This window comes from Bidens hawaiensis, unplaced genomic scaffold, assembly GCF_021521415.1.
Source record: "Bidens hawaiensis isolate Kalapana, Puna unplaced genomic scaffold, B.hawaiensis_p1.1 tig00075005_1, whole genome shotgun sequence".
In the NCBI taxonomy this organism is placed as follows: domain Eukaryota; kingdom Viridiplantae; phylum Streptophyta; class Magnoliopsida; order Asterales; family Asteraceae; genus Bidens; species Bidens hawaiensis.
In genome coordinates, this window is record NW_027503016.1 from 7196 (window position 1) to 19628 (window position 12433).

The 12433-nt window shown below is 36.3% G+C and overlaps 1 pseudogene across 1 annotated transcript; it reads right to left on the reverse strand.

Annotated features, from left to right (window-relative positions):
- Nucleotides 1-589: 589 nt before the first annotated feature.
- On the reverse strand, nucleotides 590-7106 carry LOC143606491 (LRR receptor-like serine/threonine-protein kinase ERECTA; annotated as a pseudogene). The gene is made up of 26 exons (XR_013148752.1): nucleotides 6994-7106; nucleotides 6754-6892; nucleotides 6598-6669; nucleotides 6422-6493; nucleotides 6242-6313; nucleotides 6087-6157; nucleotides 5935-6006; nucleotides 5773-5844; nucleotides 5610-5681; nucleotides 5458-5526; nucleotides 5301-5372; nucleotides 5159-5230; nucleotides 4999-5070; nucleotides 4837-4908; nucleotides 4687-4758; nucleotides 4527-4598; nucleotides 4380-4451; nucleotides 4229-4300; nucleotides 4090-4161; nucleotides 3943-4014; nucleotides 3792-3860; nucleotides 3273-3344; nucleotides 3119-3189; nucleotides 2549-3025; nucleotides 1508-1878; nucleotides 590-1312 (listed from the first exon to the last, which is right to left on the reverse strand). The product of XR_013148752.1 is annotated as an LRR receptor-like serine/threonine-protein kinase ERECTA (transcript).
- Between the last annotated feature and the right edge of the window lie 5327 nt (nucleotides 7107-12433).

Here is a 12433-nt window from a genome sequence, read left to right on the forward strand (position 1 = left end):
ATAATTTAATTTTCAAAAAGAAAATATATATATACGTATACACAAAATTAGTAACTCTAACTACCGTTATTGTCCTACACCACATGAAAATAGTCGGATTATAGATTTTCATATCTAACTCATTTATTAACTGAGTCATGACCTACCTAATTAAACGAGTTGTGTTCGGATTGACCTATTTAACCAATTTAATTATAAAGTTTGGACCCCCAACCAGTGTAATCACATGTGCCGACATGTCCACTCATTTAACCCACAAACATGAGTAACACGTTTACAACTTAATTACTATGCATCAACCCATTTGACACATTAATTAAATGGGCCATGTTCGTTTTACACAATTTTTATGTGTACAGACCAGGACTGATGTGTATTTAGTTTTTACACAAATAAAAAAGACAGAGCCTTGTTCATGTTAACCACTTTTAACCCATCAATCCGATAACCCAACTAACCAGTTTTATTTAAAAGAATATAATAAGAAGGTACAATATAGTATTTAAAATATTGGGCCTCACCTACAATAAAAAACTTTGTCCATTTGTCGAGGGACCATTATCTATCAACATCAGCTAAAGCTTACTGTACTCTTCTGCCTCACCCATCATGTGTCATAACTCATTACTCATACTTACATAAGGAGAAAAACCAATGTTAATTTTCATTGGAAATTGTGACCTGGTAGTAGAAGCAGTATTAACACCCCCATCTGCCCACTAGGCCCCATTCACGGACCCATTAATTACACAGGCCCAGGCCCACCCATGTTCATCCCATGGGCCCACATAATAATAATAATTTCATAAAAGTACAACACAGACCTGCTTCTGCACACGGATTACACCAGTTTTTACATTCCCAAAAATATTCCTGCAACCTTCTAATACTTGCTACAAATACTACCATATGACCAAGGGCAATATAGACATTTCACTACCTTTAAAGTTTAATCACTGTTTTGAGATATAACCTCACCAAATTTCAAAAACAGCTGTGCATCTGAGGTGCTAATGGATGAGCAGTTCACCAAATGTGGCGTCTTCAGGTTCGCGTATTCGTCCATGTAGCTCGAGACCTTGGAGGACGGGAGCAACACCGTGGGGCCTGCAGGGTTCGGTTTTGGTGCGGGGAGTATGCTCCCCAGGACGCGGACCACCTCGTGCATTGTTGGCCTCTCGGACGGTTGTCGCTTGGTGCACAAGAGCGCGAGTTGGAATATCTTCTTTACGTCCCTGAGGTCTTTGCATGTTGAGGATATTTCCGGGTCAACGCTTTCCATGACCGAGTTGCTCGCCGTCTTTGACAAAATCTGAAAATACAGAAAATAAAATAAAAATTAATAGAAACATGACCCTTCACCCAACCAAATTAAAATCCACCAAATGATCCATTCCATTAATGCATACTAAACTCACGGGACCCACCAATACTCGGGCCCTGAGGGCTAAACATAAATATAAGTCCTATTCTAATATTTAACATGAGATCAGATAAAACAACTGACCAGATGATGGAGGTTTGATTCATTATCAACCGCTTTTCTTCCGGTTAGCAATTCAAGCAGGACAATCCCGTAGCTATAGACGTCGGATTTTTCAGTGAGTCGGGAAGTACGGGCATATTCAGGGTCAATGTAACCAATGGTCCCCATAATATAAGTCGAGGTGAACGTCTTCGAGGTGCATAGATTCTTCGCGATGCCAAAATCAGTAAGATGTGCTTCAAAATCTTTGTCAAGTAGAATGTTGGATGATTTCACATCTCGGTGGATTATACGAGGACTGCAATCGTGGTGAAGGTATGCAAGCCCTTGGGCCGCCCCGAGTGCTATCTGAATTCGCGTGTCCCAGTCGAGCTTTTTCTTCTTTAACGGGCCTAAAAACCGCAAAATGCTCAAGAATACGAGATGAGCGTTTCAAGATTAAAACAAATAACTATTAAAGGTGGCTAAATTCAAGAGCCGAGATTAAATGAGGTCGAGCCTAAAAATAGGCTTGTTCAACAAACGAGCCCGAGTTTCACAAATCCAGCTCGGGCTGGCTCACCAGCCTATTATTTATATAAATAAAAAAAGAATTACAAATATAAATAAATTTAGCCCGAGCACAAGCTGGCTCACGTACCACAACAAGCCTGTTATTTATATACTCTTATTTAATATATTTTATTTATAATTATTATTACATATAAAATTATGATAAAAATAACTTAATATATATTATCTTAAATATATAAATTATAATTAAAAAATATAGAAAATAGTTATAAATGTAAACAAATTAATTAATACATAATAGACAAGCTGATCCAAGCTTTACAAACTACCTACGAAATGAGCTCGAGCTTTGGAAATAGAGCTCGGAACAAGCGAAGCTCAAGCTCTCATGAGCTTGGGCTCAGCTCGTTTACACCCGTAGGTGGCATATACTTTTGAACCCCATCTTGGGTTACATTTCAATTAAGTCAAGTGGGTTGAATGAGTAATAAGCACCCGTTTTGACCATCAAACACGCCCACCAAAACCGCTTATTAGCAATAAACTCACCATGAAGGAGATCCCATAGGCTGCCATTTTCCATATAATCATAAAACAGCAAGTTTCCGGAAGGCGATAACGAGTACCCTTGTAAACTAACAAGATTCCTGTGCTTGATACTCCCAACCGTTTCAAGCTCGGTCTCAAACTCCTTCAAATACTGAGGATAATGCGTATACAACTTCTTGATAGCAACAGGCCGACAGTTTTTAAGAACACATTTGTAGACCGTGCTCGATGCTCCATAACCAATAATATACTTCTCACTCAAATTCTCAGTCATCCTCATAATATCATCATACACATGAAGTGCCATGTTCATGTGAAGTATCACAAGCTTTGGTGTTGAGTAATGAACGGGTTTGTCATACGACCCGTCCATGAACGATTTTGAATGGTGGGGCCGACATACTGCCACAAGGATCATGAGGAGTAGAACTAAGCCACCGAGCGCGATTCCTAGTATTGCTGCTCTGGATATTGTTACTACATATTAAAAAAAAACTTAATATTTTAGCATTTTAGTAACCAAACTATCAAATCGACAAGTTTTGGTAATCCTTGTTAAATAAGAATAACCTCGCTCATTGGAACGAGAAGTGTGACATGAACTTAGGGAACTGCTGCAAAGACCGGGATTGGCAAGAAAACTGCACGGGGAAATGTTGTAAGTCGGGTTTTATGATGTTGAAAAGTATACACTTGTACAGGTGTTGGTAACTTGGTATCATACCTGTCGGGTGAAAATTTTGAAAAGTTGTTGCCGGTAGGAATATCCCCAGCCAGATTATTATATGATACGTTTCTGCAAAAATGAAAATTAATCAATCCAAACCCGTTAGCAAAAAGTGAAAAAAACATGCTTCTAACGCAACAAGAACCCAATACAAAATTCATGGTTTGGGTTTAGTCTAAAGTCTAAATGGGTTCAAGTCGAACCCACAAACATGTGCAGCTAAGAGGATCGTGTTTGGGTTGACCTATTTAACTCATTTACTTTTATAAATTAAATAAAATGTGATTTATGGCATAACTTAAACTGATTGGCGGATTGGGTATTTTTTGTCAAAATTTAACAGAAAAGTGAGCGATAGTTTTAATATGTTATATGATTGTTTTTGAGTAATAATATGCAAAATGAAAAGTTGGGTGAAACATGTTGTGTTTCTGTTAACCCGCGGATATGCGTGTCGTGTTTGGGTTTCGAGCTACCAACCCACAACAATATGTTGATATTATGACTGAAACTTACAGCACTGAAAGACTGAGGCAATTCACCAACGAAGTCAAACCACCCGTGAAGTTGTTACTTTCTAGCTTTCTGCAAATCATTAATCAAAGAAGCACATGTGATTTTACAGCAGTTAACCAGATTCTAAAATGATACTCGTGTGGGAACATACAACGTGAACAAATTCTGAAGTTGACCGAGCTCCTGGGGCAGTACACCCGAGAGATGATTGTAAGAAAGATCTCTGCAAATAAGAAGTATCTTTTTACATATTTTGAAGCCACAAGAAAACTTATGAATGAACAGATTGATCACTTACATGACCATGACACTTCTCAAGTTTCCAAACTCAGCTGGTAAATAACCGGTGAACTCGTTCCGACTCAGATTCCTAAAGAAATATGTGATTAAGTGATAACGAAGCCATAATTAAACTTAAGCTAAAATACCAAACTTACAGTGTCAAAAGATGTTCCAAATCACCAAGCGGAGACGGTATCGAGCCACTGAATTTATTGTTTGAAAGATCCCTTGCAAAAACAAATAAATAGTTACTACAACCAACAGTTCCATCAAGTTAAAGCCATCGAACAGTTTAAAATCACTTACAATGTATCCAAGTTACCGATCCGAGAAAGCTCAATTGGAATGGGGCCCGCAAGGTTGTTCGATGAAAGATTCCTAACCGAAGAAAATACATAAATTTCATAAAATAATATCGAGCATTATTAAACCCATACAAGAACCGGTACTTACAAATACGTCATGCTTCCTAGCCTCTTAAGTTGAGCAGGGACGGTACCCTTTAACTTATTTCCATGCACATTGCTGTAAAGTCGAGATGATTCATCAATTGTTACCGAGTTTCAAACACATAAGCGATAATATGTAAAAATATTATAAGTTAAAAACTTACAGGCTGTTGAGATTAGTGCAGGAGCTAAGGTTATCCGGTATATACCCCTCGAGTTTATTTCCCGCAACATTACTACAATCACAACAAAAAAATGTCACGAAGAAATAACAAAACTTGATTAAGGAAATAAGTGAAATGTGCAAAGTTTACAGGTCAAATAAGTCGGTAAGCTTTCCGAGCTCCGGTGGAATATGACCCGTAAGCTGATTATCATTCAGTTCCCTGTTAAAACAAACAAAACAACCGACTTATAAAACACTAGTAATAGCATAACACATAATAAAACATATTAAAACAGTAAGCGCTTCATACAAGTAATGTAGCTTTGACATGTTCCCGAGCTCAGGAGGAATCGGTCCCGTCAACTTGTTATTGTGGAGATACCTACACCAAAACCGTAGAGCGGTGTCAAGAAGTTGATATAAAAATCCAGACAACATATAAAAGACAAAACATGTTCTTAGTATCTTACAGTTTTTCTGTGTAAGTCAAGTTCCCGATGATCGGGGGAATTTGCCCACTTAAATTGTTGCAACTCAAGTCCCTGCAATACCAACAACCTTAGTAAAACATATTTAATATTATGAATATAAAAATAGTATAGAATCGCTTACAAAACCGCAAGCGCCTGCATGAGTCCAATCACAGACGGAATCTCCCCCGATAACTGGTTCCCTTGAAGTGATCTAAGACATGATATATTCATATATTAATATGAATATAGTTTATGGTTACTTGAAAGTAGTTAAATAGTCAACGGTAACAACTCACAATGTGGCTACTTGTAGGAAGCCGATATTGAACGGTATCTCTCCGGTCAACCGGTTGTATGACAAGTCCCTAACGTACACAACCTTGATCAAAACAAAACAAACCATGCTCGATATATTTATAAATTTAATCGGGTCGAGTTGGATACATACAAAACCTGGAAGCCGGTGCAATTGCCAATGTTTGAGGGGATTGTGCCACTTAAACTATTGTTCCTCACATCACTATAATAAATCATATATAAGCAAAAACATTATACAAATGTAACCGATATGACGAAAATAAAATTAAAAAATAGATAAATAAAATACTTACAAATACCACAGGCCCGTTAACTGACAGATATCGGGCGAGAGCTCTCCAACCAAATTGTTACTCCGCAATCCACTGATTATACAAGATCATATTTTTTATGGTCAATATGCATAAATAATTAACATATAACAATATATAATATCATCCAGATTAGACACTTACAGATATTGCATAACTTCATTCCAGTATATAAGTCTCGGGATTTCGCCACTTAGCTGATTTTGTGCTAAGTCCCTGTGATATCCACCATTTATAAATTAAATTATGGATTATTTTGCATGATTTATTTAGAAAAATGAAGGAATAATGCTTACAAAATCTTCAAATTAGGAATCTGTGATAGGTGGAAGGGATAGGACCGATTAATTGGTTGCTTTTCAAGATTCTGTAACACAAATACAAATGTTATCATTAAATGTGACAAATGCATCAACAGAAAATAATTAAAAATTAGGAAGATTTAACTTACAAGAGCTCGAGCTGTTTTAACTTAGATATCGAAAACGGTATGTCTCCGGTTAACATATTAAATGACAGATCCCTAATAACACAGTTTAATCATCCTCATAATATAAGCACAACAATAAAATATTAAAATGTAATGTATCAAAGTATAAAACAAATTTGAGTTATTTAAATGATGACTTACAAGTTCTGAAGCGCACTACAATCACCAATCTCATCTGGGATTTGACCAGATAATCTATTTCCACGTAGATCACTGTTTAACCATGGTTAAAACCATATTAAAAAGTTTTTAATTTTTTTAAACAACATAAAATAATAATATAATAATAATGGAAACGAAGGATTTATAAACTGTACATGGAGAGTAAACCCTTGAGCTCTCCAATACATGGTGACAGCTCCCCATCAAGATTCAAGCCTGAAAGATTACTAAAAAGTGGTTCCCAAAAAGTCAACATGTTGACTAAAAAAAGTCAACTTTTTTTCAAAATTACTAAAAGATTCTGGACTCACAGTGCAACCACATTGAAGGTGACATTATCACAAGAAACACCTCTCCACACACAGTAGTCTGAAGAAGGTGAGTCAGTCCAGTCATAAAGCACATTATTCACATCCCTAAATGATTTTTTAATCTCCAACAATGTCCTCCCTTCACCATTAAAAAAAATATATTTAAATATTAAACCAACAAGTCAAATGAAATATAATAATGGGTTTCAAAATTCTTGAAAATCTTTAAAACCTACTGACCATTATCAGCATTCACCAAAAGGAAGAAGCTTGAAGAAACAAGAAGAAGAACCAAAAGAAACTCCATAATTATGGTTAAAGGTTGAAGCTTTCTTGTTAAAGACTCCATTAAAAGACAGCCACCACCGTACTCCGGCGAGGTTCATAAAATCTTTTGAAGATGCATCATGTGATGCAGAGCATGTTCTCCTATAAAGTCAAGAAAAATGAAATGGTACTGGTACAATAATAATAATAATAATAATAATAATAATAATAATAATAATAATATTAGCTAGCTATGCAGTAGCAACTGTGTTATAAAACCCTGCTGCACAATTTACAGTTATATGTTTCCTCTGCTGCTCTTGTTAACTTTTACTCACCAGTCACCACCCTCTCTTTCTATATATACATATGTATGTGTATGTATATATGTATGTGTGTATCTCTCTCTGCTGACAGGGTTTTTACAGGATAAGAGATGAAAAAAGACCCATTTCTACATTTTATTTTATTTTATTTTATTTATTTTAAGTTTCATACATTTTTGTAAATTTTTCTTTTTAAAAATTATTGAAACACACAAAAATGGGTTAAAAGATTTCCCATTTATATATTACAAGGGTGAAGGGGAGAAAAAAAATCCTGTAAAGTGAAAAATGAAAAAAAAAACAGTAAAAGGTGTTCAAAGTTTCTATTTTTCGAATACGTTGATTTATTTCACGGCTTACGTTGATTTATTTCACGGCTTAACGTAAAATTTTTAGATGGCTTAACACGTCGCAATGCACGGAATTTAAAATTAGTTATCTTCAATTTGAATTTAGAAAAACTTGAAAATACATAAATAATGGGGTACGCATAATTTAACGCCGCCCCATGTTCTTTCCTTTCCCAAATATTTGACGAATACGTTTCTTTAATATCAAAGTACTTTTTTTTGGAACAACCATTTAAAATGGGTACGCGTAGTAATATAATAACTTCAATAACAGTAGAGCATGTTTAGTCCGTTTTCTATAAATATGTGAGGAGATTTTGTAAATTTTATGGTATAGTTATAAGTGGTTGCGAGTAGATCAGAGAATAAATGTTATATGAGAAAGTTAAAGTTAAGGTTACACTCTTCACACCTTATAATTTTTTAACATTTTCTAAAAGTCTAAGTGTGAGTGAAGAAGACGGAAAAAGAAAATGATAAAGATATAAAAAGTTATTATTTAATTGAATATAAGAGAATAGAAATAGTGATTTTTAGTATAACAACTAGAAATGCTCTAACGTCAGTTGTCGAAAAAGAATGAGAGAGATGGAAAAAGACCCATTTCTACAATTTATTTAAGTTTCATACATTATTCGTAATATTTAAAAAAAATGTTGAAAACACAATATAGGGGTTAAAGATTTCCCATTTATATACAAGGGGAGAAAAAAAATCCTATAGAGTGAAAAATGAAAAAAAAAAGTGTAAAGATTTTTTAATTTTTTAATACGTTGATTTATTTCATGGTTTAACGTTAAATTTTTAGGTTAACAAGTCGCAACTTACGGAATTTAGAATTAGTTATATTTAATTTGATTTTTGAAAAACTTGAAAATACAATAACCGGGTACGTATAATTTTAACGTCGCCCATGTTCTTCCTTTCCCAAATATGTTATTGAAGAGGTAGGTCCCAGCAGAGCCCAGTTGGACCCGCAAGACTCACCTTGAAGAGGGATGTCTGCGCAGAAACCAACTGGATCCGCAGGACCCACCATGCTCAGAGACGTGACGTCCTTACGCGCAGTACGCAAGCTGTTCCCGCAGGAAATGCCTCCCAATGGTGAAGGACTCCGCCTGTTCCCGCAGCTTCGGATACAAGCCATCAGGGAAGGCCACCCGCGCAGCAAGGCTACACGCACAAGGCACTTAGCTCTCAATCACTCAGTGTCACCTGAAGGAATGAGCAAAGCCGGGGACAATCCCGCACAAAGGCGGGATGGGGAATACTCCCGCCCATAAGCCAGTCCGTACGATACGGGAAGATCTGTACTGTACCTGACGAGGTATGGGCAAAAGATCTGACTAAAGATACGACAGCTTATTGACAACAGTATGGCGAGCAGCATGCTCCTGTATTGTATGTCACTATTAGCCGCTGCCTACTCACCAACTCCTGTCATACCACGTGCATAGCCGGCAGTTGGTGGAAAAGGAATAGTACACAGCAGGCCTGGTCACTATCAGCCGCTGCCTACCCACCAACTACCAGCAGGGCACGTGCGTAGGCCACTGTTGGTGGAACAGGAATACTATTCAGCAGGCCACACCTCCTTGGAAACCTACCTTCGGCTATAAATACCACAAATGGTATGACCATCTCATCTTATCATATCCTATCACATTATCATCATATTATACCTGATATCTGCTCTAGCAATCTCTTAATATACATTTGTATTTAAAGAGCAATCTAGTCTGATTCTCACGCCGGAGGGTGGTCACAAGGAGGAACCCCCCCTTCTCAGTGACAAGCTCACGGTGTCTGTTTTGCAGGTTATCAGAAGAACCATCTTTGCGGGGTCTAACCCCTTGTAACACCCCGTAACCGCAGCGGAAACGTACACGGGATGCAACAGACACATCTGATATCAACAGCATTGCTTATAAAGAAAATACCACTACATTAACTTTTAACATATTACATTGTTGCGAGTTTCGTTACTGTCTAGGTGTTACACACATATTTTACCGATAAGACATTAATTTATATTCATTACAAAATATAGAGCAGCAAGCCTCCAACAAGTAGCACAGATCATTAAGCACATATCAATCATTCCAACTTTGGCATACCTAGAAAACATGTAAAGAAAACGGGTCAACTACGAATAGTTGGTGAGTTTCACTAATTTAAATAAACACTGACAGATCATTTTAATAACCATTTATTAGTAATGAAATTATGCTGGGAACTATGTTATCCCAGAACAGTAATAACCTCTGGGAACTACGTTACCCCAGAACAATAATAACCCCTGGGAACTATGTTACCCCAGAACAATAATAACCTCTGGGAACTATGTTACCTCAGAACAATAATAACCTTTGGGAACTATGTTACCCCAGAACAATAATAACCTCTGGGAACTATGTTACCCCAGAACAATAATAACCTCTGGGAACTATGTTACCCCAGAACAATTCCACACGATAAACAATTTATATATTCTATGCATCAACCATATATATATAAATATACAAGTGTTTCCATACGATCGGTATGTACTTAAATATTTTAACAAAGACATGTTTTCCGCCCCGGGAAATATTTAAAACAGTTCATTAAAAGGGGCTCGTGAAAACTCACCTTTTTGTGAGTCGGTGGGTAATACAATGAACAGCTACGTGCCTGGATCTGTAATATAATATCTAGTCGTTACTATATAATTCCCGTAAATTAAATCCGTGTTAATCGGTACATCTGGGGACATTGTTAACCCAGTACTGTACTCGATCCGGGGACAATGTTAACCCCGTGACACTTCTAAGGACTCAGATTGTGACATTGCTTAGAGTCTGTCGGTCAAAATTATCATTTTTATGATTTTCTTGATTTGCGTGCCTAGCACGGTTATCCGTTTTTAGTTTCAAAAATGAGTATGGTCTCACCCGACCCAAAAATGGTGTTTGACTGTTAATTTAGTTAAAGTGATGAAATTAGAACTCGGTTTGACACCCCGTTTGGCCGCGGGGCCCGTTTCCGTCATTTAGGTGCCGGAAACAGTAAAATCGGGTAAAATTACCCAAATCATCCGAATTATTTTCGGATGATTTATTTTTACCTAATTACTTGGTTTTATGAAAATGGTCCATTTTTAGGTTTTTATATACCAGTCAGCTCGCTTATGCGAGTTTTGCCGGTTTTCACGTTTTAAGCTTTAAAAATTTGTTTTTATGTTCTTTTTAGCACAAATAATTACCCGTTTAGTCTCGGGTCTTGAAATTTTGCACAAAACTTATTTTGACAGTAAGAAACTTTATAAAAATTTTCCAGATTTATTTTCTTATATTTACATTTATTTATCTATTTTTAAACCTTATTAAAACACTAAATATGTCAAAAATATCAAAAGACTTAGAAAAATCCCAAATTTTTCCGGGATGATCCCTGCCATTCTCATGACTCCCTGGAATTTTTCCAGAACCCAAAACTCATATTTCAAGCCATTTTCACAAAAAACCGAGCTAGAAAGCCCTAGAACTCGTTTTACCGAAGAGCCCCTTTAGACTTTTCCAACTGAGCTCAAATTTTGTGTGTGACTTTTATATGTTATAAAAAGCTTATCCTAAATTTTTCAGAATTTTTCATCAAGTTTAGCTATTTTTCACCATTTTTGGCCAAAACCGAGCATTAAATTCACCAAATATTCATCTTTTATCCAAAAATTACCAAAAATTCACAGATCTCATATTTTCATGTTTAGATCATCTCTGTGAAATTTCGTGACCCGACTCTAAGCGTGCTACAATCTGTCCAAATTTCATAACCACACGAAAACCGAACTATCTTGTGTTTTCTAGCTTTAGATCGCAAGGATCTCGGTTTCTAGCCTTTGCTAGCCGCTAGATACAACACTTACAAGCACAATAACACTATACCAAGCAAACTATACCAACAATCAAACCATTTCTTTCAAAGTGTCGGTTTTTATGTAAAAACAAAGGTTTTAACCGTAAAAATCCGTTCTCGACTCTTTTTACTCATTTCTTGGACCAAGATCCCTTGTATAACATGTATACATCTCTTGATCATGCAAGAGTCGGTTTCATCTCGGGTTTTCACCCATCTTTCACTTGGAAACTCATTTTAACAAGATTTTAACCGTAAAATTTTATTCTAAACACTTTTAACTCATTACTTGGATCAAGATCCTTTGTATAACTTGTATACATCCCTTGATCATACGAGAATCGGTTCCATCTCGGGTTTTCACCCATTTTTCACATGAAACCTCCTTTTCTCAATATTGTAGAATTAGAAACAAGATTAAAGCCTCAAAACATGTTTTATACCTTCAAATCTTTGGTTGGAGATCAAGAAATTTGATGGACACTTGAAGTTTGAGAGGATTTGGGAGAGTTTTCTTAGAAAAAGGAAATGAAAAATGTATAATGTGTGTGTGTGGGGAGCCGGCCTAAGTGGTGGTGTGGGGGGGCCCACATCTCAAACCATGGCCACTCATTTGGATTACACAATCCGGATAATGTTGTGGATAGTCTGGTTCAGTTCGTTTCTCGTTTAAACTCGTAATTCGGCTTGAAACGAGCCTAAAATGGTCGTTTTTCGGGTTAAAATAAAATTTACATAAAACTGATTTAAAAACCTTAAAACTTAACCCATGACATTAAAACATCATATTATTAATAATTACGCATCTTTTTCGGCTTGATTGATCGTCTCTTGCTTGGTTTG